This window comes from Pipra filicauda, unplaced genomic scaffold (genome assembly GCF_003945595.2).
Source record: "Pipra filicauda isolate LSUMZ 115617 unplaced genomic scaffold, ASM394559v2 scaffold108_size2327098_pilon, whole genome shotgun sequence".
Classification (NCBI taxonomy): Eukaryota; Metazoa; Chordata; class Aves; order Passeriformes; family Pipridae; genus Pipra; species Pipra filicauda.
This window is the reverse complement of record NW_024103529.1, coordinates 2,246,616-2,272,828: the sequence shown is the minus strand read 5'-3', so window position 1 is coordinate 2,272,828 and position 26,213 is coordinate 2,246,616. Positions and strand designations below refer to the sequence as shown.

Below are 26,213 nucleotides of genomic sequence, written 5' to 3'. Positions count from 1 at the left end.
AATTACAGAACTGCAGGAAGAAGTCATCATGGCTAGGCTTTGTGAACGAAGATTTGGGAAGCATGCTAGAGTTCATTTGGGTGCACCTTTGGAGGCAGGTATATATGCCTTTGTCTTTTGATCTTTGTGTGACTGCACTTGTAGAAGATGGCCATTTCGACCCTCGCCTGGCTTTGCAAATGTGGGTAAGGCCTTCAAGCCTGTGCAGTGGATTTTTTAGGTGAGACACAGCATGCATGGAACTGAACCCATCCTTTAATCCTGAGGTTCATCTGCCAGGGCCGAGCGAGCTTGGACGGTGGCAGCGAGGTCCTCAGGACGTTAAGTTTAATTAGAGTGACCTTCTCTTAGATGGATGGCCTTACAGGACTAAATGAGCTCCATCTGCCCGAGTTTAGAGTTGTCCTTCTCCTTTGTGTGCTCTGAGGCTCCCCCTCTCATCTCCCATGAGGGCACAGTTCACGCCCGCGCAGCTCCCCCTCTCCCACTCCTTTCCACGCCCAGGGTTGGGGACCGCCGGAGGCCGCCTGGGAAGGGGGCAGCCCCGTGCAAGGGGGAGGTTCCAGCAGGTGGGGGTTGCCCCATGCCCACGCAGGAGGAAGTACTGACTAACAAACTGGTTATGGTACTGCCATAACCAGTGGCAGGCCGCAGGATTGGTATGAACTCTGTAAGGCCTTCAGTCTTGCCTGGCTGAGTCTTGGCCAGCATGAAGCTTTGATTTATCTTGCAGAGCAAGATAAGTCTGCTGTTACCCAGCAGGTAAAAGAAAAAATCCTGCTGCTACTCAGCAGGTAACAACCAGGTTACTGTTCCCTCCATCCACTGGAGCTCAGATTTGTGCAGTTGTGTGGTGCAATGCCTATGAGTACAATATTTTTGGTATATTTCTGCAATTAAGAACCTTGACATGAAACTATTTTATGTGAAACAAACTACCTACAAACCTAGAATGAAACTGCAGCACAGATTAGAAAATAAACTCTTGGCTCTGTGTAGAAGGTATATTTCCTATATCTTACATAAGATGCAGAGTGACAAAAGGAACCCATTATCTGATTAATTAACAATAAAAAAAATCCTATCAGTCCAAAATGGTTAGTCATTTTTAACTGAATTCTCTCCAGAGTTACTAGCCACAGAATATTTCACTAAATGATGTGATAGAGTTTGGTAGTATCCAGGACCTTATAACATATTTTAACTTATTCTCACCTCAGTAATTTTGTCTTTGATTTGAATGTCGTTACTGATTTTCCTCCTAAGTCATGAAATCTGATGATTATCCATAAATCAAAGTACTTTAGAATAACTTTAAAATGGGAATTTCAAGGACCCTCAGATAAGAAATTACAAACTACATATATGCATTCTAAAATCATGAGAGAGATACTCATAACTAAAAATATTTACTTGAAAACTATTCTTTTAATATAACACTCCTTGATTCATCTTTTCCTGTTTTTCTGAGCTCTTGGAAGGCATATCTTCCTATGACAAAGCTTTTCACTAAAAGCACTGTGCATAGGACTAAAACAAAAAGCAAGAGAGACACAGATTATGTACCCACTGGACACTGGGAGCAAAGGCTTTAAGACAAGCACAAAGTATAATTCTACAAACCCATTTTGTAAAAAACCTACTCATCAGCACAAGATGTTGCACACATGGTCCTTGGAGGTTACAGGAAGAATGGAAATGCTTGCATTTCCTTCTGGATGGTAGTAGGTCTCTGCTGGATGCAATGCAGGAAGGTTTTTTTTCAATGTATAATAGTAGCATCAGAAATGTTTTTATTGGAGGTCAGTTCCACTGACCAGCCCCACACATAAGTGGGGCACTGGTGCACGCATAGAAAAATGACTGTTTAACACCATTTTCACAAATGACATTTTGTTTTGAGACACTGCAGGATATGGGCTGACAAGAACAGGCTGTCTAACTGATTTAAAATCACTGGAGTGAAACATGATTGGTATGCTGTTTATCTCCATACGAACCAAATGCCTTTACTCTCTCACTCACATTTATTAAAATGGCATCTGACTAACAAAACCTGCTGTCCTCCAGGTAATATGATAATCACAAAGGTCAGGTGGAAGGAGAAATTTGGGGGGAGAGGGAATCTCAGTCCAGCTTGCTATTATGGTACCACAGTAGAAAACAGAAAATGAATTCTGTTATCCAGACAATCTTATAAAATTATCTTTTATTTACACACAGACCAACAAACCAATGGTGTGAAAGAAAAATAATTTAGTTAAAATCAGTACCAATTTTAGAGAACAGATGCCTTTGTTTCACCTTCAGCTTGGATAAGCTTAATACAATTTTAAAAGTGCTATGTTCTAAGCCAAAAGAAAGAAAAGGCACATATAAATTACTGTGTCACTATCACAGTCTTCACTGGCCTATAGCACAGAGACTTCTCAGCCTCTGTTCCTTGAGGCAATGTGGTAAATGCTGCTATTGAAATAGTTATTTGCTTCCTACACTGGCAGTGAAAAAAAAAAAGGTGACAGAAACCAACTAGTTGTCAATCTTAAACTTGCAGCAGCTACACTTTCTTTGCTTGTTTCGGTTTTTTGTCTTTTTAGGTGCAAGTACAGAATATGTTTAAGTGTAGGCTTGCACACTGAGACTGTGAAATGTCCTCTCCAGGGCCATGAAGACACTTCACCTAAAATTAGGTAAGGTAAAATAACAGAGAACATACTGTAATTACATAGAGCCATTAAAGTTAGGATAAATTTAACTCCGCAAAGGTATTCCTTTCAAAACCAGAACTTTTCAACAAAAAGCTGTTTGAATTTTAAAAATCCTTTCCACTACCCTAAGCTGACAGAGTGCATGTTTTGTGTGCCCTTGCCAGAGGAAAAAGAGAGGAAAGAAGTCAGAGGTAAAAAGAACTCTACCCTCTGAATGTAATTGTTTTCAAAACAGTCAATTTAATTTTCAACTTGAACATTTTGTAAATTTACTATGGCTATAAGCTTTTTTAATTAGCTCAAAAACACCCAGAAACCCCTGAAAGACTGAACAAGCTCTAACTTTCAAAATACAAAATTAAAGATATAACCATAGTTTTTCTCTCTCTTTTCGCTTTTCTCCTGCTTTCCCCTTGAGGGTTTAAGCATGTTACTTGTGGATCAATGGCATTTTTTGATCATGTCAAACAGCAATTTTTCCACATTTCCCTTAATCTCTTTCAATTTAAATATTTAGGACGTCACAGGTTCTCAAAAACAAGCACAAGCTCAGTAAACCTTTAGTTGGGTTGGTGAATGTGCCTTCTGTTTATATTTAGCATTAATATTTTATTATTTCTTAACACTTTGGTTCTAGGAAGCAGAGGGAGGGCTGTTAAAATAAAAACAAATAAACCCCAGGATCACTTTCTAAAAGGGCAAGTTGTTCTGCAGAGATAGTTTTTACTAATGGAGAGGTTCTTGTGGCTGGCATTTGCAAACCTATTGCCTTGCCTCAAAAGTCAGTGAACAAGACTGCTTTTTTCAGCTGTTGTACATCATGGCAAACACAGAAGACAACTCATCCTACCCCAAGCACAGTGTATTCCCCCTTGCTATTCCCTGAGGAGTGAAATGGAAGCTATATTCCTCTGGGACCAGGTTTTAATTTTTCGCTTGTTCTATTCCTGTTACAGGTCTCCTTGGAGAATTTGACTTGTTACTGGAAGCGAAATGCTTTATCAAAAATAAACAAAGCCAAAACAAAGAAAAGAACTCTGTATGCCACACACCCTGGTCTTTCTAAGTACTCTTTACATTGACATAAAGATCTCATGTATTCTTATTAACATTATTCCTGTCTCACTCAAAACCACACTTCCTCCCTGTCTCTCTCCCTGTTTCCATTACTTTCAACTCTCCATCCTTTCTTTTTTCCTTATTTTCTTCAGGTTGAACAAGCGAGGCACCAGCCTGCCCCACAGCAAGTCAGCTCCTATATTTTGCTAATAAAGAAAGAAACAACAAAAGCCCAGCCCCCTTTCCCCCCCCAAGCTCTTTGACAGAGGCATAAACTCAGGTGACTGCCACCTCTACCTCCCAGACATGGTTATTGATGAGCCAAAAACCCACGTCAGTCCTCAAGAGCTCAGGTTGTTCTCCTTATTTCTCAGTCCCTCAGTTAGCAGTTTCAGATTTCAGAATGAAGGAGACTCATATGTCTGTTACTCTCCTGTTTCAGAAAACACTCTCCAACACTAGAAACAGGTAACCCTTTGAAGCAGTTGCTGCCCATTTCTGATGATGAACTGGCAGGAAACACATCCACTTATTTGATAGCCTATGTATCCCAGAATTCTAATTTTGTTTAGGACCCAAAACTGAACAATATATTAGGCCTAATTCTACACTCAAAGCCAAATTACCCTCAGATTCAACAGCAAGCTTTGCATCCTTTTCCAACTTGAGGGTTTGTAGCAAGATAAAAGACATCCAAATGAATTTCTCATATGAATAACTATTCTGTTAAACATATCCCTTTTTTGGCATGATGCAGGTTTGTAATGCATGAAGGCATGAATCTGTCACCTTGAAGGCACATCCACAGTGACAGTGAATATAAATTATTCCACTTAGCAAGGAACCCAAAATTCTCATTACACTGCAGCTTATAACAACCATTTAGACACCTACTATGATCCTTACTGTCAGCAAGAGGGAACTGAACACCTTTTTAAAGAGTCAGTCTAGAGGGGTTTGTGCCTCCACTGAAACCAGCCCCTGTCCCACAAGAAGAAACAAAACATGGACTTGCCAGTGAGCAAATACATCCTCAAATGTAGTATTTTAAAAACCGGAACGTGCAAACATTTAAAGCAAATATCTCACATATAATTCTTGTTTTCTGAAGCCATACTGTAAATCCCAGGGGTTTATTTAGCCAAGGTAGCATAAACCAAATGCTGGGCCATGTGGTGTGAACAGACAGGCACTGAGGCAACGTGAGGAGAACCTGCAGCAGCTTTAGCTCTGATCCTCAGTAAAAAACACAGCCTCCTTCAAGCTAAGATCCTTCACTGCTAGACCTTAGGCCAGATCAGACCTGTAATCAAAGAATAACATTTAAAATAGAACTCTGATAGAGAAAACTCAAAAAACTTTCAGAAAAGTGAAACTAGAGCCTCCCCATCTTTCATTTTCTTGGATTTTCTTTATCATTATCATTAAATGCTCAAAGGAGAAGCATTTACATGCATGAAAGCTGGATTCTTTACACTCAGTGAACTTACAACTTATCTGATTTGTTCTCAAAGAGGCATAATTTCTTTGATGAGCTGCCAACAATGAAGACTGTTTTAGCAGGAATAAAGGGGTAAGACTATTTAAAGTGGCAAGACAATTTAAGTTAACTGGAAAGTTACTTTAGGTTAGTATTATTTGCTCGGTCTCAGGAGTAACTGGAAGGGCAAAAAAGCAATTAGGAACAAAGAAACTAGAATATTAAGGTGTGTTTTACAGTAGATTTCAGAAAATCAGTACAAAGTCTCACTTGTTTCATGAACTATGCAACATCACGTACTACTAAGCAATGGAAATGAGATTAAAGAAACTCATGTTAATAAGATTCATAAGGCTTCAGTTTTGCTTTTAAGAACTGCTGCATACGGACAAGCTCTTATATGAGGCTTTGGATAATTTAAATGTTTGTTATTTCTGCTGTGTTTTCCTCCATGTCCCTATGCACAACTCCTGAATCAAGAAGTCCTTCAAGCACAACAAGTCTTGATTATAAAAAGGCAGGGTGCTTTTTTTAAGTGTTTGCTATCACAATCAAGAATTAAAGAACAGTAATCCAAAATTCTTTTGGAGTGCCATTTCCAAATGTTGTTCATTTGCCTGTCATCAGCAATGGCAGGCTTTTTTCTACTGCTTTCTTTTCATTACCACATAATCATTTTTCAAACTTCACTCTGTGAATAGTAATTATTTCTGCAGCTATGTACTTAGTGCAAACATATTTGCCTGAAGAAGTTAGAAAGCAGAGACTGCATTCCCAAAGTGTCCTCAGACTTTGCTGCTCTATGTACATAGATGCAAAGTCTTACAATCCTGCAAAGTTTAAAAGTTGCTCTCAATTTATGTTACCAATTTTTTCATGCATCGCATTGTTCCCTGAAGAGAAAAGCACAAAATCTAACCCAAATCCTCTTCAAGTTGGCATTAAGACTGTACTTTTCAAAAGCTTTCAATTTATTAGGGAAATGAGAAAATCAGTCCATAAACTCTTTGTTTCTAAAATGGAAAAGAATTCCCTGGAGCAAATGAAGAGCCAAAGCAGAAGTAACTTACATCTCCAGGAGGGTCAATCTGCAAAAAACTGCTCTGCCTCTCCAGGTGATTAGAAATTTGGCAAGGACCATCATGAATAACAATCCACTTCATAATTAAAAAGAAAAAAAAAGTACTTGAGTAGATGCAGTGTTTCAGGTGAAATGTATCACTCCCATTTTTATAGACTTACAGGCTCTAGAGAAACATCAAATCACAGTGGTAATAAATACAATTCTTAATTTTTGAACAACATTTCCCATTAGAAGATGAGCAGCATGGGGAATAGGAACCAAGTCTTCCAGATCCCAATGTCCCCTACCATGAAAATTAGACAAGAAAAAATAAGCCTATTTCTAAATGTATTTACCTTTTCTCTGGTTTGCTGACATAGTTGAAAGTGCAGCACACACTCCAGCAAATTAAGATGTGGATACTTCAGAAGTGGGAGCTTTAAAATGCCTTCAGAGCTCCAGGCATAGCACTCTGTTAAATTGCCACAATCTGCAAAGGTCCTACTGAAAAAGGATTATACAAAAGAAGGAGGGAAGAGGGGGAACACCCTACTTAATGCTCTGATCTAGAAAGGTTTGAGGAAGAGCATGTTAGTTTGTGTACTGGCAGAGCTGTGGGATGGCCAACTAGACTGAACCTATCAGGATGTGTTACAGAAGTATAAAGGTTGGTAAATTTTCCAAAAAAAGGAAAAATGTGAGAAAGAAAGATTTGAGAACAGGTTTTCATGAAATTTTCCCAAATTTTTCATCTGTAATTTGGAAGCCTGACAATTCTTTTTTTGTGTGTGTGAAAAAAAAAAGTTTACATATTGGGCAATTTTTGTCAAATAATTTTGAAAAAAAAGTAACTTGTCAACTTTTTGTTTAATCTTTTCCATCTTTATTGTGCATCCTTTCCTTAAATCACACCTCTCTAATAAGATAAAAAGTTAACAATTGAAAAAAAACAGCAACACCAAAAATCAAACCAGACTGAATGTCCTTCCAGGTTTGTGCTTATTTCAGGAGAAATTATAAAGATTTAAAGCAAACTGAGATTTCTGGTGTACATTTATATAAGAATGAATAGCTGCCATTCCATCCCATGCCTTCTTATTGCTGACTTGCTTCTGATGTTTTAACTAAGTAGACATTAGTAAATAATAAACATTTTGTACCTATTGCATTAGAAGACTGAAGATGTAAGATCCTAACGATTCACTGTCTGTAATTTCTAAGACTCAAGTTCAGATGTAGTTGTTATGCAACCAAATGACAACCAAAATGACAATTCTTTCAAGTAACTGCCTTCACTTATAGCCACACAGGGCCTACTGCCCTCCACTCCTAATTAGGATTCAGAAGGTGTAATAAGCAAATTTCTATTGGACAGGTGTGAGGAGAATTAAAGAGCAGAAAAGAGAAAAATAAATTTTGACTTCTGGCAGCTATGTTTGGAGTCAGCTCACCATCTTCAGCATCACTAGACACAGTAATTAGATGCAGTAGAGTCCATCAATCTTTATTAATGTTTTCTGTAAAAATTAGAGCACCTGCATAATAATAAATAATTACATTCCCATACCTGGTGACCGTCCGTCGCCTTTTACTCTTTTAAGCCACTTCATTTTGAAAAGTCCTATTATTGTTTCCAAGTGGAATTTCTGAACAACAAATCTATTCTTTTCTTTAGAACAAAAAATTTTTTCAGGTCTGAAACAGATGCTCACATTTTGAAAAGAATGCCATTGATTGTACAGGTCATTACACAACAGACATTTCCTGAGTCTGCTGAAATCTTTTGTTAAAATTACTGTAACAACAGGATTATATTCAGTACCACAATGATTCTTCCTCTTTAGAAAATACCTGCCAGCTGATAAGACTATTCTTGATCAAGGTATCAGCCATATCCAGGGAAATCCTAAAGTGCTTCTAGAAAGAACTGTGGAGCTTCCCACAAACTCTTCTTGCTAACAATGAAAGAAAGCCAGAAGAAAACATGGAAATGCTGTAATTAACAGCTTCAGAATGCAATATTCTACAGAATAAACATTCTCCAGCTAGAAACCCACAATCTTCAGTTTCATATACGGCTCAAATATCAGGTGAAGGATGAGATTAAAGGCACATTACTTAGAATTAAATATAACCCCTTACCACCCTTCATCTGATAACATGGTACTGACCTCAAAGGATGGGATCCCATATGAAAATAAGCAGATTTAGCTATTAATTCTTATTAGCAGTATTTTCACACTGTTAGAAAGGTTAGGAAGATTGACATTTTGAAAATTTTAAGTTGCATTGAAAACATAAGGGTCTGAAAATATTATGAGTTTCTATTTTGCTTTATATATTAATAATTCCAACTAAGAGCTGGCAGTCTGAGATGTCTATGTATTTTTACTCTGTCTATATTCACTTTTGAGTTATTCAAGGAAGTTACTTCACACTGTGATATTCACATACAATATTTGTATTACAGCTTTGTTCCATACTGTGATTTCCTATTCTTTCTATACTAGAAGACTCCCTATCACAACTCAGGATTCCCCTTCCCTCTCTACAGCATAACAGAGGTAAAATGTCTAGGATTCTCTAATATCCATGCACAAGATCTAGAAATAGAACTGGCAAAAGGATATTTTATATCCTGGCAAATGAGTAAACTTGTATTTTCATTCTGCATTTGAACCTGTGTATCTTTTCACGATGTAATTTTCTTAAAATAGCCCATCTTCAGGTCCAGAAGTTCATGATCATGTTTTCACTCAGGTACATTTTTCTCCCTTGATCCCCAGTCAGAAGTGACCAATGACAAAATATATCATGATAAAAGATTTACTGATGCCAATGTACCCCATGAAATTTCTTTGATTTGATGGAACAGGGTTCTTAACAGCTCCACAGCAAGCATTTTTATTTCCACAAGCAGGGAGACAGTATCCTCTTCTCCTAAGAGGAGAGATGTCTTCTCCATACATGAAAGAAAAGCCAGTGGAATTTGCTAGGCATCACAGTATTCAGTTTTGCATGTTCCCTTACAATAGAAAGAAGTGGCTAGTTACCTATTTAGAAACATAGCTCTACATTTGACAAAGAAAAAGGAATAATCCATCAGCTCTACATGTTTGACACTTCATGAAGAGGCTTGTGAGCACATTTATTTCTCACCATGTCTTGTTACTGTACTCTGTTGTCTAACTGTTCAGCATTCCATGGCAATAGTTGCACTGCCACATCTTGTGCAATGCATTCAAATAAAAAACAACCAAACTAGAGAATAATATAATCAAGTATCTCCAAGCTTACATCTCTTTATGCTGCTCATCCAGCAACAGCAGCCTCTAGAGTTCCTGCCAGCCTCAAATCCTCTCTGTGACAGATGCCTAGTGCTGCTAAGGAAGGAAATTAAGGCACAAGACTTTTCCTTCTCCAGGTAGAGGTCAGTGCTCTCAAAATCAGTGCTATGCATGTCTTCTAAAAGGTCTGCTCTTTCCACGCCTTGAGACACCAGACTGGGACACTGGAAAGCCAGTGCTGTTCCTAACCCTGGCCCTCCACTGACTTCAGGTAAATCAATTCATCTCTGTGCTTCATGACATTTTATTTTTCATTGTTCAGCATTTTTAATTCTAAAGAAACTTGTCTGAAGAATTCTGCAAGCTAGATACTACACTGTTATCCCTGAGATGAAAAGGAAAAACATGACAGCTACGCTACAGCTACCCAGCTCACATAAAGCTGAGTGAGATGCAGCTACATGGTTGTGTGTGTTTTTGGCAAATTAAAACCAATCAAAATCATTTTCTTCACTGCAGACCTCTTAGAGAATGGTAAGATGACTTTTTTTTCCCCCAACATATTTTGGTAGAAAATTTCACAGTGGTCAACAACATCATTGCAACACAAGGCTTCTTCTGACTCATTACTAGGGTTACATTGCTGCAAAAAAAAATACAGTAGAGAAAGCAGTCCTGCCTGTGTGACTACTCCTATCATCTGACACACTGGAGACAACCATCAAAGCCAAAAGCATGAAGAGAAACTCTTACTCTAGCTGAAAAAATTCATACCATACCAGGAAGAAATACTGGGATGCAGCATATATTTACTATTGCTCCAGCCTCTAAACTGCAGTCAGATTTTTTTTGTCTTTTTTTTTTTTAAATACCCCAACTCCCTTTCTGCCAAAATGGCAGAAAAACTCTGTCAAGTTCAGCTTCTGGGAGGTAAAAACCCCACACCTGCAAAAATACCGACCAACTTAAAAGAAAACCCCACCATACACAGATACTCCCTCTTTCCCTGGTCCAAAATAAGTCCACCTCTCTATTCAGATCAGGAACTTGTTTGTCCAGGTCATGGAACAGTACCATTTTCTGTATGTTTCTCCTCAGTTACATGGCCAGAACTCTTCTCGCACCTTTTAGTAGTTCAAACTCCTAAAAGCAAATGACAGTGCATGACAGGTTACGTCCTCAAGGACTGTATTATTGTAAATACTCAAATCTAAGCAGATAGTGGCCAGATGGGAAATCCTGATGAAACCACTTATTCAGTAAGGTACTGCCAAAAGTGACACAGAGTCATAATATCAACTCATTTGCTTAAATTGCTCGGGTTTAATTTTCTCACAGATGACTTCCCATGTATCCAAACAAAACCGAGTTCCTTTATGCTCTGTGAAAGTTCTATTGCTGTATTCTCCCTCAAATAAAGGAAAACTGATTTTTGCAAAGCATGCAATGGACAAGGACTGTGTACTCACATTAACAGTTATTTTACAACCAGACAAAAGAACTCAGATTAACTGTGAGCAACAATTGCAGTACTGAAGCTAGAGAATGTAGCTTCTTACAAAGTGCATGCAGATCATGCCCTATGCAGGTCCATTTTTAAAAGTCAGCAGCTTTCTGCATTGTGAAAAAGAAGCAATGCTGTAATTGGTGAAGAATGTAAAGCCCCATCTAGCTAAAAGCAAAAAGGAAACCATGTCGCCCCTAAGCTATTGTATCGCCAGTGAACTGCTGATATTTAATCAGTGTATCCCAGCCTGTTCTGTTCCAGATCATGGCCCTATTAAGCCACCTGTTAGTTCACTGGTGTTAAATACGTTTTTTTTTCGTTCTACACAGACCCATTAGCAATAACAGATCTATTTTTGGTTTTCCATTAAGGTACTTTAAAGACAGTCTGCAATAAGCTTATCATGTGGAAATGTTTTTGTACTATTTAATACCACGATCTGTAGTACTGTATTCAAATAACAACACATTAAATTTCATTTGGCATGTGGGAAAATAAAATTAAAGGATGAGTTCTGATGCATAAAAAGGATAAATAGATAGGATTCTACTTCATCATATTGAATAATTGAATCCTGGCACAGTGCCCATATCATATTCATTAGGAAGAGACTACTGTGTACAGTACACTGCCAAAGCCTAGCTTTCTCAGACAATGGCTAGATGCCTCTAGATGACAACCAGAAGTCTTACAGATTTGCTTGCTACTGCTGCACTATAGGTTTCTGTAAATTTGTTGATCTGCAATTCATCATTACAGTTCATTAACAAGGTCCATAAATAGAAAAGCGGCTCATTACACCTGCACTGTTCAAGTGTCCACATTGCACTGACTGCTCTCCCTACACCTCCCAACTTACAGTGTGTGTTCCCCTCCAGGGCTGCTCCTCAGCCTGGTGTAACGACTGAAGAAGGCTGTCATCACTGTTTTCATCATAAGGAAACACAGGGTTGTTCCCATCATCCTGCTGCTGTGAGGCTGGGCCATCTGTGCAGCTTAAAAAGAATTTACACTTAGCAGATCTCTGTCTTCTGCTGTGTTTTTGCTCTGGGAATATGCTTTACTTCAGGCATTGCCTAAACTGCTCTATTCTGGTCTACAAGAAGCACCCTCAATACCCTACATTCTAGCTTATTAATAAAAAAAATTAAAAGCACAGGCACCTAATCCACACACCATAAAAGAAAAGAATTCAGTTCCTGGCCATGAAAGCCACACTGTCAGTTCTGCAGCAGATGCCACTGTTGGCAGCATTTGCTTGCCCAGCAGAGTCCAAAGAGAATATGAAATCAAATCCGTCATTTCCAAAATGCAAAATTTTTTGCTTTCTCACAACAGCTATTCTGCTGCACGTTATCCTCCTTTCATCACACCACAGATTCACTCCATCATATTTTACCCAACTGTCAGGTAATCCCCATGGAAGTACCATTCACAAGAGCCAGCCTGCCTATGGCCAAATGAAACATAAAGAATTTATAACCTGCCTAGAGGTGATCTCTTCCCCAGATGTTTCATTTCCAAAGGGAAGATGAAAAATCCTATTTCAGTCTAGTACCATAAACCTAGCCTCCCTCTGCTTGATCACAAGTCATTTCTCCTTCAGGAAGGTCCGCAAAGCATGTAGCCTTTTCCTTGCTTTTTAATGATGCTCAAGGACTTTTTTACTGGGATTGCTCCTTCTGAAGAATAGCAAGACAAGCATTCTTGAAAATTATTTGTCCAGCCAGCTTGGACAAAATGAAGTCTTAAAGTCAATACAGGCACAACGAATATCAGAACTGTTAATTCATATTACAGAAACTGCAAATACAAAAGCATGAGGCCACTGTCAGCTGAAAATCCCACTCTGTCTTTGCTAATCTAGTTACTTGCCTGAAAAAATATTTAAACCACAAGTGCAACCTTATACTAGTTCCTCTGCATCTCTTCCATGACAGATAGTAAGACAATCTTCTTTATTATTAAAAAAATCAGGAAGAGACACAAAAGAGGTATAGCTCTCTACAGAGCTAGAACACATAGATTCTATAACAGAGATGCTCCTTTAACAGAGATTTTCAAGTTCAGAAGATTGTCCACCTTAAAGAAGTCTTTATGTGACAAACCTGAACAAGAAGAACACACTCCTCCTATTGTAAGGCAAAGCAAAAAGTCAAGATTTCACCTGTCTAAACCACAGAAATTAAACAGACGTTTGCATTACTTTGCTTCTCTTTGGATGGGACCTGAACTCAAAACTGAACCAATTAGAGTCCATTACTGTTCTGACACTAAGCAAGACTGCCAGATCTGGTACTGGGCTTTTTACAGGCAGCTTAGGATGAGGAAATGTCTACACCTAGCCATAGCAAGATTGCTATTCGAAACAACCACTAAAATAAATTGACAGCTTACGAAAATAAGTTATACGTGGATCTCTTAGCACATATACTGAACTTTGATGCTCTGGTTCTGTTTAGAACAATCTTCAATATGTTTTAATGCTTACTGAAAGTGAAAAAAAAGAATTTATTAAAGATAACAAAGATTTTTAAAAATTTTTTGGGGGAAGAGCAGACTGATATTAAAACCATTTTTTTAGTAATGGCTTTTTTATGGAGGATTTGAAAGTAGTGTGATGTCTAAGCAAAAGCAGTGCAATGGGAGTACTCTGGTTTACACATAATGTATAAGGACTTGTAACTTTCTGAAAGCCAGAAACAGCTCTTCTGCATGGAAATAGAATTAGAAAGGAAAAAGACTAATACTCTAATGAAGAACATGTCGAACTACTACTAATGATCAGACTAAAACAGTTATTTACCATCTTGTAACCACAGTAACACTTGTTCCTAACCTAGCCTTATGCATTACTTCTTCCCATTAGGAGAAAAAAACCCAAACGAACAAACAACAAAACCAGACCACTATAAGACTGAGCTTCTAATTAATGGCAGCTGACTGTTTTCACCTTCTCAAACAGCTGCAAAAGCTTCTTCACACGAAGCCAAGCTTTCTTTTAAAAACAGAGGCATAGAGACAGGCACCCAACTTGGCATTTGACGGCAAGCAAAGTCTGGAGATAAAGAGTGACCCACTTAAAGCATGTTCACTTTATATCTTAGAAGACACTACCCCAGTTCGACATCAGGGCATCTGTTTTGAATTTTGAAATTGCTTTACTGTTTGCTCAGCTGGGTAATGAGATGAAAGGGATCAAAGAGCTGTGACTGAGACCAGAATAAGTTACTATTTTCCAGTAGCTTAAGAAGACAGCAATGCCCTACTCCTATTCCCTTACATTATCACTGCAATTTACAGTAGTTCTACCCTATTTTGTCTCTCAGTGAAAACGTTTCTATGACCATTGTGTTTAAAGGGAGTTTGCTCAGTGATTTTTAACAGTACCATTTGAACTCTCTTGATCAAAAAAGTACATTATTGTCATCAGCTGTCAACTTCATAGTTTTTCTGGAAACTTTCACTTTGATAGCGGCTGTTAGCAGATTTGTGTGCGCAAGTGCAAGCTGAAACTCAATATTTCAAAGGATTACAAATTAGAGCATGACAGCAGGCTTGTAGGTGACTATACAGACAGGCGCCTGGCAGAAAACCCACACCCCTCACCAGGATTACAGACTGCTGCTACTTCCACCTGGAGACACTGCCTGTAATTGACATTGCAAAAGGACACACTGCAACACCACTGAAGGATAAATGGAAGGGATAGCAGAGCCTGCATTTAGTCGTGCATCACTGTGCAAACCAAGATCTATTCATGAGCCTCCTGCGGGTGAGAGGAGCCCCATCCTCACAGTGTCCACCTCTCCAGCACAGGTAAGAGCAGAGCAGTGTCAGATCCAGAGGGGGAAAAATCAACTGCTCTATGTAAGCATGTCTTTAAAAAGTCATTGCTTGCTTTGTTGCAAACCTATGAAAAGGTAAAATCTGTGTTTAAAGTCTCTTTTTATTGGAGAGAGGGAGGGAGGGAGGGAGGAAGGAAGGAAGGAAGGAAGGAAGGAAAGGAAGGGAGAGAGGAAGGAAGGAAGATTTCACTGAGGGAGATATTTCTAGTCATTATGTCCAGCCAGTTTCTGAGCTTGGCCTCATCACCAGAGTAATCTGGGAATGCTGCCTATGATCATGAACTGTTTGGGAAAGGGGACCATGTTTTGCCTCTGTAGCCCCAGCATTCACAGAATCCTTAAGCGCCTCTGAAAAAGACTTTCACATAAATCAGTAAAGACAGCCACTCCTCTGGGCCCTGCATAACAACTCAGCAGGTTTTTTCTTCACTGAGATTATTTTTTTCCTAGTGCTAAAGAAAATGTGAAATCAGATTTTTACAGTATTCCAACAGAGCCCCTAAGAATGAAAGAGATGTTTATTCACACAGTGAAAAGTGCTCCCTTGGCAGAGTTTTGTGGTGGGTTAATACCTCCTTCCCTACTCATCCCTCCCCCCAGAGGGGCTGGAAGTGGTCAGAACATGGTAACTCCTCTCTGCCCCAGTGGTGGGCTCTCCCTCCAGGCTGCAGCATCCGTCAGGAAAACAGGGGTCTCTGCCACCATACGCGCTCCCAGGACTGCTCAGTGCTCCCTGCCCTTCTGTGCTCTTCCCTCTCCTGCCCCTCACCCCTTTAGTCCCTCACTTCTCTGCTCCTTCAGCAATATCCCCTTTTGTTCCGTATGTTTTGGCAACATATGGCTGGGGAGTCGGCTTGTCATGGCCAGCTCCAGACAGCTACAAGGAGCCTCTGTCAGGCCTGGAGCTCGCAGGAGCTGTCTGGCAGTGGACTCAGTCAGCCTTGGGCACCCCCCCATAGAGACATGGACATTGATCATCCTCCAGCAGAGATTCTGAAACTGAGCCAAGATGGACACAGATTTATTTGGATATCACAAAGGATCTGATTGAGTGGGAGAGGGGAAGGGAGACAATCAAGCTGACTGTTGCAAGACCTGTTTGCAAGAGATATTGTTGTATCTGTGTCATATCTGTTGGCATATCTGTGTAACCATGCAGCTCTGTGCACCCAGCTCAGATCCCAGCAGGAATGGAGAAACCAGCATTCCCAATCTACTCACCCCCTGGCCTTAGATGCTTAGGGCACTGATTCATGGCTTTCCTCCCTGCCAGGACTTGCAGCTAGCAGCCCCCTCACTGCCATATGGCACCCGCCCCAGCCAGCTCACCCTTCTCCCATTACCCATCCGCTGGTCCCAGGAAATCTTTCCCAAAGCTGGAGACAGGACAGGTTGACAACCTCCTTGCTCTTTTCAGCTCAAAAAGATGGAAAAAATCAAACTACCCTTGCATAAGGAGCAACGAATGACCTCTCCAAGGCATAGGGATTGCAATAATTTTCTTTCCATTGAGGCTGATGACACAACACACAGAGCTTCAGCCATTTTCAACCAAAAAAGATAACTAAAAACTTATGTCTCCGTAGTTAAAGAAGAGACATTTCCTTGGGCAACTGCATCGCTGTTGGATTTGACATAAGTGATGCCAGTGTGAGCAGACAGGTAAACAGCAGCTACTGATTTGCAGGAGAAGTAGAACTGGCCAAAAGGCAGCTGCTCTGCCTGACCTGTACCCACAGAGGCTTGTGATGTCTGTGCTGCCCTAATGAGAACCGCAAAGGAGCCTGGAAGTTTTGCTTTTGACCTCAATCATTGACTTCAAGGGAATCGGGGTCTCCTATTCAGAATTCACACTTGCAACAGGCTACTGCCTTACCTTCTAACAAGCACTTAATTGAAAAGTCAAAGAATGGATTATAATACACTGTGGCTTTATTTACAAGAGATTCTTTTCTAGTATTAAAGACAAGATGATTTTCAATATAAGCAAATGGAGCACCTAAACTGGTCTCAATAGTAAGAGTAAACAGCACGAGTCAATTCGGGTTGACCTGAAGAACTCTTCATTCAAAACAAATCCAATTTTCAGCCACACACAGGGATAATTACTATAAATAAAATGTCGCTCATTGTTAAATGTCAAAGAAAAGACAGTTGAAAAGAAGGTGATAGCACTGTCCTTGATTTTGCTAGGAAGGTTATAATTCAAAAAACCCACATTGTTTTGATGCAACCATTTGAGTCCAGACTGTCACAAAGTTTAAAGTAAGGATGTGTTCAAATAGTTTATTAAAACTTAATATATCATTAGAATCAAAATATGCTATACTCCAAACACCAGAATATTCTATGCTATTACTTTTATAAATACATTAATAGCAAAAGAAGGGGCAAGGAAAACCTCAATTCTCTGTTGGACTTGGAGGGAAATATAGTTAACAAAGATAAGGAGAAGGCTGAGGTACTTAACACCTACTTTGCCTCAGTTTTTAGCAGTAAGACAGGTGGCCCTCAGAACAACTGGCCTCTAGAGCAGATAGACAGAGACAGAGAGCTGAATAGCCCTCCTGTATTCCAGGAGGATGTAGTTAGCAACTTACTGAGCCAGCTGGATCCTAACAAGTCTATGGGACCAGACGGGATCCATCCCAGGGTGATGAGGGAGCTGGCAGAAGAGCTTGCCAAACCGCTCTCCATCATCTTCCAACAGTCCTGGCTCTCTGGGAAGGTCCCAGATGATTGGAGGTTGGCGAATGTCACCCCAATCCACAAAAAAGGCTGCAAGCAGGACCCTGGCAACTACAGGCCTGTCAGCCTGACCTCGGTGCCTGGCAGGGTTATGGAGCAGATCATCCTGAGTGCAATCACACAGCACCTTCAGGATGGACAAGGGATTAGACCCAGCCAGCACGGGTTTAGGAGGGGCAGGTCCTGTCTGACCAACCTGATCTCTTTTTACGATCAGGTGACCCACCTGGTGGATGAGGGGAAGGCTGTGGATGTGGTCTATCTAGACTTCAGCAAGGCCTTTGACACTGTCTCCCATAATATACTCCTGGAAAAGCTGGTAGCCCATGGCTTGGACAAGTATACCCTCTCCTGGATTAGGAGCTGGCTGGAGGGTCGGGCCCAGAGAGTGCTGGTGAATGGAGCTGCATCCAGCTGGCAGCCGGTCACTAGTGGTGTCCCCCAGGGATCAGTGTTGGGCCCAGTCCTGTTTAATATCTTTATTGATGATTTAGATGAGGGGATTGAGTCCATCATCAGCAAATTTGCTGATGACACCAAACTGGGAGGGAGTGTCGACCTGCTGGAAGGCAGGAGGGCTCTGCAGAGGGATCTGGATAGACTTGAGAGATGGGCTGATTCCAATGGGATGAAGTTCAATAAAGCCAAGTGCCGGGTCCTGCACTTTGGCCACAACAACCCCCTGCAGCGCTACAGGCTGGGCACAGAGTGGCTGGAAAGCAGCCAGGCAGAAAGGGACCTGGGGGTACTAATTGACAGGAAGCTCAACATGAGCCAACAGTGTGCCCAGGTGGCCAAGAAGGCCAATGGGATCTTGTCCTGTATCAAAAATAGCGTGGCCAGCAGGAGCAGGGAAGTGATCCTTCCCCTGTACTCTGCGTTGGTGAGGCCACACCTTGAGTATTGTGTTCAGTTCTGGGCCCCTCAGGTTCAGAAAGGATATTGAGGTGCTGGAGCGGGTCCAGAGAAGAGCAACAAGGCTGTGAAGGACTGGAGCATAAGTCCTATGGGGAGAGGCTGAGGGAGCTGGGGTTGTTTAGCCTGGAAAGAGGAGGCTCAGAGGTGACCTCATCACCGTCTATAACTACCTGAAGGGAAGTTCTAGCCAGGTGGGGGTTGGTCTCTTCTCGCGGCACTCAGCAATAGGACAAGGGGGCACGGGCTTAAGCGCCGCCAGGGGAAATTTAAGTTGGATATCAGGAGAAAATTCTTTACAGAGAGAGTAATCAGGCATTGGAATGGGCTGCCCAGAGAGGTGGTGGATTCACCATCCCTGGAGATTTTTAAACGCAGATTGGACGTGGCACTGAGTGCCATGATCTAGTAAATGGACTGGATTTGGACCAAGGGTTGGACTCGATGATCTCGGAGGTCTTTTCCAACCCAATCGATTCTATGATTCTATGATTCTATGATTAACTGTGCATACCTTTCCTCAGAGGTTTTTCTTTTGACAATCCTGTGCTGGCTATTGCATTTATGATGCAAGGATTTCAGATCACTCTGAGTGCTTGGATCAATCTTCCCTTATGGAATGGTTAAGAACCAGTCTAATATGGCAGTGACAATCGATCCCTACTGTGACAATACTTCTGTTTATAGGATTTTCTACAGCACTAGGCTTAAAGTCTTCTTTAACTGGCATCCATACAAACTGTTGCTAAAAAAGTCAGTTGCTAAGCAAGGAAGTTTGGGACAAGGCTGGATGCTTCAGAAAAGCTTGACCACAAAGCTCTGTGAGCCTACTCAAGTGACTGTGCTTTGAGTAGCAACACATACCCCAAAGCACTGTTTGCCACAGTGTTGTTCAATAAAATAATGCCTCCAAAACTACAGGCACGCTTCTCCACACTCATGGCCATGAGACTGCACCAAACAGATTTCCTAAATAGATTTCAGCTCTCATTGGTTTATTTGCTTTTAACATACCTGATTTATAGCCTGTCAGACAGACTAATGTTTGAATATGAGACCAGAAAATTTTTTTGTCACCTTGTTACTATTGCAAACGCAAACCAGAAACTGGTTGGAGGTAAGAACAGAATAACCAGTGCTCCATTCCAGGGATTTAGTCTTCATCTGTAAATCGGTCTGGCCGCAAATTGTTTTGGATTTGTTTATGAGGAGGTCACATCAGAGGTGATTACATACTCCCACTTGTGACACAGGGGACAGGCTTTTTATTATCTGAGACCAAAGTGAGGACACCAATTACACCTACACTGTAATACAAACACAAACCATCAGAAAACGATATATGCAAACGCATCAAAATTGTTTCTCTGACAAGTCCATTAGGGATCACTGCACCTAAGAAGGGTTCACCCAGATAGGGAGCCTCACAACCCTATAATGGACTTCTTAAGTGTCCTTGCCCTCCCTGGACAGTGCTGTCCTGTCCTTCCTTCCCTGCCCAGCAGTGGGGAACAGCACGCCCTCTGACACAAGACAAAGATGTCCTGCCAGTCCTGCTGTGCCACCATGCAGCCACCACACAAAACCACACTCCTCTCTCATCACTGAATTTGCAGGCACGATTGCTCCTCTTATCCTAGATTCCAGCTACAGTCACAAACAGGTTCTTACCCAACATGTCAGGCCATTTACAACCTGCCTCTTCTGCCACTGGAAATATCAGTGGCTGCTGATCTCACATTTATAGCTCTCTAACAGCAAGAAAACATAAATCTCTTTTCAGCAGGAGGTCCTTGCTTCATCTCCAGGGCTAAAACCCTCAGCTGACAGCCTTCCTTCCCTGTCTGCAGCAAGCAAACCCTCTGGTGAAGGACAAAACATTAAGTCCACATCCTCGTTGGCATTTCTTAACATAGAGGAAAAGGCTTCCCACAGAACCTTTTGGTTGTGATTAATGCTGTGAAGACACTGGTAAGCAAAGCTTGGCTGGGCAAAAAAAAGCACAGAACATTTTTCATGGATGTCACCTCCAATTAAAAGATAAATCTGCAGCAGCTATTTCCATATCTCTCCTCACTCATATGGCTCTCTAGGGAATTAAAGCCTAGTAAGTATATGCTTTCTTTTCTCTTCTGTACACAGAAATCAAATCCAACTTGGAATTCCTTAGACTGAAATGGTTGGCGGTGAAAGAATGTTATAAAGAAATACTGTGTATGTGCCATTCCAAGGCAGCGTTGTACCCTTTCCTGGAAACCTTGCTGTGTTACATGGTTGTAGTCTGGCTGAGAACTCTGGACCACAAAGAAAATGAGTCCAGCTCCAGATGGAAATTTTTTTTCAGGTGGTCACTTTATAAACAACAGCATGCTGTCTAAAGAAAGCATAATATTTATCTTCCTAACAGCTGTTACTCAAAAAATAATTTTTACACCAGAAATGCCAACTTTGTACTTCTGAATAGTTCAGAATGCTCATCACTGTTCATTTAAAAAACTTGCACATAGCATTTAACGGCAGAGCAAGTGAGTTTTGCATATGTGGTTTTTGGCAGCACAAAGTAGAGGGACAAGAAGGAAGAATAAGACAGAATAGTAGCACCAACAAAAGCAAAGTCCTCGGGAGATCGGCCAGCAGAAGCAGTTATATTTTATCTGCATCTTGTGTAGGGGATGGACAGCTGTTTGATACCATACAAAAAAAAAATCATCAAGCAGGAGAAAATCCAACTTACAACACAAGCTTTCAGTCTGTGCATGTATCCATCAGGGACCAATGACACTTTTAACCTCACCTGCCACCTGAGATGCAACTACCTTGCAATTCCACATGCCTCACACTCTTAAAAAAAAAGTCTGGCTTTTTTTTAAAAGTCATGTGCTACTATTAGGAAGGTGAAATTAAGTAAATTTTCTAACAGTTACGGGGACAGTAACTGAAATCCTAGGGAATGTGAAACAAAAGCCAAAGGAAACCCACCCGAGAGAAAAAGACTGTTCTAACTCTTTAAGCTCGTACTGCAAAATCCATCAGTTATAAGCTGCAAAATCTAGCAGCTAGCAAGTCTAGCCTGATAAAAACAATAACTGCATCTTCCTTATTGTTAGTAGGGTATGAAGACTTCCTCCCTTCTGTATGTCCTTATGACTGCTTGCAAGCTCAGGCAGTGGTAGCAACTCCTTTTTTCAGAGGTCAAAACCTATGGAGGCAGCTCTCAGCTATCATCAAAGGACTGGGACACACACAACTTAGCAAGGTCAGAGGCAGAGTTTTCATCACCACATCAATTTTTCCTTCCCCCAGCCACAAACAGATTACCATTACCAGATTACCTGAGACCTCCTTTCTCTTCAACCATGCCAAGCATGAAGGAGGGGACAGGGGAGCACTACAAGGAGCAATTTTCTGCTTAACCAGCCTCTGTACAGTATCACAGGTCTTTCTGGACACAACTGGAACAAGAAACACAGCTGAGGCTACCTCTACACTATGCAAGTCACCAGAGTTTGTAGCCTTCTCTTTTTACATACCTCAGTTTTTTTGCAATTGAGAATACAGTCCTAGAGAGTTTCTTAGAAAAGGTTTTAGATAGAAAAAGAAAAAAATACAAAAAGTTAAAAAAAGTAACAGCAGGTAAAAAAGCACCTGGTTTATATATACTTTTACATTTGGTTTTGATAAAGCCATGCAGACAAGACTCAGAGAGTATGTATGGAAACAACAGGAGTTCACCTGTGCCAGGCATCAAGAGATTACCATGATATGTTATGAATTCTTAAAAATGTAATATATTTCATAATAAACATAATGTAGAATACATATCAGAGATGAAATCCACTCCTGCTGAGAAAAGGAAGCAACCTCAATCCACCCAGTGTAAAATAAGTTGCAGCAGCAGATCTCTGGAATGGAGACTAAACAGCTGGACCACAGAAAAAGGCAGTTGAGAGGATCTAAGGAGTCCGATGAATGGTAGATGAATAAAGAGGACAACAACACAGAGACCAAGACACTAAATTTCACAAATGAAATCTGTATTGAAACTGAGGACTGCCCAAGTGCACAACCACTACTCTCAGGCTGCCACCTGAGAGGGGCAAATATCAGGCTCCAAATGGCATCTTATCATCCAGTGCCCTCTGTGAATCAGTGGTATAACTTCGATCACCTTCGATTTGACTGGATCAATTCCTTGCCTTCCTCTTCATCTGGTTTTCCTAGTTTACCTTCTTATACAGAAGAAAATAACACCCATATTTCACATTGAACACATGAGATTTTTTTTCCACCTCTTGCCATCTGGCTGTAAAAGATGCCACTCAGCAACAAACAACGCCTCTGGTTTAAACCACTCCTTTCAGCCTGTGGGCTATAGAAGATGGCTGAATATCTAACAGCATCTTTGGGAAGACACTGAATTTCTGATGAACACACTTTTAAATGATGTTCAAAGGTTTATTATCTATCTCACTTATGAGTACTACACAGTGAATCTCTGTCTTGCTCAGGCAACACAGCAATTCCAAAATTATAAGGCAAATGAAAAGCTTCATTCAGGAAATGAAATATTTAAAAAATCTGGTTAAATAAAACTGGCATTCCTTGGAGACTGAGAAGAAATTGGATAGTAATTAACGCACCCTATGCTACAAGCTTTCCTTGCAAACCCTTTCATTCCATCTCACCAAAATATTACCAAACTGACTTTCTTCTTGTTATGGCCAGGTATAGCTCTTGGATCCTCAGGGCTGTACTTCCTACTGTTAAACTGGCAGAGCTTCAATGATGCCAGGGCTTTGTTCCTGACTGAGAGTTGGTTTTATTTTTTTGCTAACTGAAAAATTTCAGTCCTCACCAAGGTAAAAATTTAGCTGTAGCTCCTTTCAATGGTTTTCATTTTGGATGCAGCAAATCATCGCTTTTCTACTTGTGAGCTTCCAAAGCAATGCCAATCATAAAGCTTGCTCAAAAGGAGAAAATACTTAAAGCTAATCAAGCAAAATGGATTAAACTTCAAGGGTCCAATACAATCCAAAGTATGCTGAATTATAAGTCAAATGTTGGTTTTTAACATCCAGTGGTATTGTTACTGTCAAACAGGAAAACTGGCCAGAAGGATAAGGAAAGACTGGGAGAATCGGGATTGTTCAGCCTGGAGAAAAGAAGGTTCCAAGGAGACCTTGGAGCACCTTCCAGAACCTGAAGGGGCTACAAGAGAGCTGAAGAGGGACTTTGGACAAGGGCATGAAATTACAGAAGAAGGGGCAATGGCTTTAAACTGAAAGTGGACAGGTTTAGATATCAGGAAGAAATTCTTGCTTATGAGGATGGTGAGATCCTGGCTCAGGTTGCCCAGAGAAGCTGTGGACGCCCCATCCCTGCAAGTGTTCAAGGCCAGGTTGGATAGGGCTTGGAGCAACCTGGTCTAGTGAAAGGTGTCCCTGGCCATATGCAGGGGTGTTGGACACACATGTGGGTTGGACACCCAGGGGATGGACAACACCCTTGGGCCTGGAGGTCCCTTCCAACCCAAACCATTCTATGATGCTATGAAATGACATTCAAATGACCTTCATTGGCTGCAGTAACCTTTTGTTAACTGCTTAAATCATGACCAAGCATGTGACAAAATTCCCCTCCAGGTGACTGACTCCTGCACTCGCCATGCTCTTAGGCAGATGTCCTCTCTCCAAGTCTCTAGGGCCTAACTCTTGACCTTGACATTTTTAAACTTACACTTAGCTATGACGCAGGCCGGTGGGCTCCCATTCAGACAAATCCACTTCCTGGGCAGATGCACTTGGAGCAGCCCTAGGGCTGCTTTGAGTAGTGTCTTAGCTGTTTTCCTGCCTGATGAGCAGGGCCAAAGATCTAGGGGAATGCTGACAGCATAGAGAAGATGCAAGGGTAGCTGAAAAAGAGTTTTGGAGATATAGCTGCTCTGTTTCCACCTCAAATCACATACTGAATGCTGCCTTTGTTTGAGATGGGCCAGATTCAAGGCAGTGTCAGGCAGGAGAAGTTTCAATACAGCTCTCCCAGATGAAGGCTCCCAACAGCATTCTATGTGGACAGAATAAAGGTCATTGGTAGAATCCAAAGATCAGCTTTCCAGCAGTGTTATTATACCCTGTCCAGGGAAACGTACCTACAGTGTGTCCCTGTTTTCCTGAGCTCACATGACCTTCTGTAGCACCAAAGGCTTTGTGCAGAAAAACCAGGTGCAGGTATCGCAGGCTCCCTCCTCATCAACAACCCCAGCAGCTTCAGCCCTCACATAGACACCTGAAAGCAAAGGGCACTCAGACTTTGCTTTGCCTGACTCCTACAGATCACCCCACTATGACTCTGGTGAAATAGAAATGCTTCACAGAACTAGTGAGATGTACCGTAGATGTTAAGCTTTGCTATCACTCCAAAAGAAGGTCACTGCAAACAAATGTATACTGTGAAGTGAGAAGGACAGAAGAGGTTAGCTTTGATGCTTTTCCATAGAGAGTCTAGGTCAGAGGGTAGTAGGTAAGATCAGCAAAGAGGTTTCAGGGTGAGTTTGTAGAAGAGACAAAACAAATCCCACGGCACAGGCAAGTGGAATCCATTAGAGAACTCACAGGGCTAAGTTCTGCTTTTCTTCACAAGGCTTGACATAGATTGACAGAGATGCAGGTGTCAGCAGAGCCTGGCCTGGTGTGTCCAGCTGGGCTTAAGTGCAGCTATGGATGTGGAACATACAACTCTTTCTTAGAAAAGAGCTCTCAGAGCTGTCCCTGGTGAGGCTGCTGGAGAAAGGTCAAAGAGCAGGTTTTCCAACAAAAAAGGAAAACACATCCTGAGAGGGCACAGCAGAGATGATAAAGAACACTGGAGTGTCAGGATATTCTCCCACCTTTTATCCAAAGATTGCAGGCCTTCGAGAGGAGAAGCAATTGAACTGACACTGGTTAATATTCCACTTGAAGTCTGTGTTTGTGTGAAGAGTGGTATGTCAATCATGGCAATAATGTAACACCCTTATGATAAAAAGGAAACCTGCTACTTAAGAACACACCTTTATGTTAGAGAAATCTACAAGAGAAGACTATGGCACATAAACAGATTTCACATAATAATTTTTTCCTAGATTTTCAAATTCTTACGATTTCCTTCTTTTCATCATGCACAGAAGGGAACTACATTTCAGTTTAATGTGTTGGGTTTGAAAACACATGCATTAAAAGAATACTAAAGTTGACTTTAAATTTTGCTTTCAATTTTGACCATGGTAATTGTTCTTTCCTCAAAACCTATTTTTCAGAACCATTCTAAAAAAGAGTATAGCTTATTAAAAAAAAAAGACAAGGCAATTGGCAAGGCAATTGACCTTAAAAATCTTTTTTTCCCTACAGTTTTGAGAAAGAAAACTCCTATAATTGGCATATCTCATTAACAAACTCAGCTATGTTCTGATAGTAATAAGTGGGTAGCAAAGTGAGACTAAAAATTTTAAGTGCTTTTCACTTCTAGGCAAATTTTCCTTATAGTTTGTGAACCCTTGAGAGTTACAGAAGCCTGTCCTATGGTCAAAGGCATACTAAAAACACCATTCCTCATCCAAATCT

The 26,213-nt window shown here is 40.8% G+C and overlaps 2 long non-coding RNA genes across 3 annotated transcripts in view; one reads left to right on the top strand and one right to left on the bottom strand.

Annotated features, from left to right (window-relative positions):
• The window catches only part of LOC113991778, a 95,170-nt gene that overhangs the window by 53,930 nt on the left and 15,027 nt on the right, over window positions 1-26,213 (bottom strand). The window lies entirely within an intron of this gene.
• On the top strand, window positions 516-3,727 carry LOC113991779. Its single transcript, XR_003542054.2, has 3 exons — window positions 516-762; window positions 2,598-2,690; window positions 3,665-3,727. It is a non-coding gene; the product is annotated as an uncharacterized LOC113991779 (long non-coding RNA).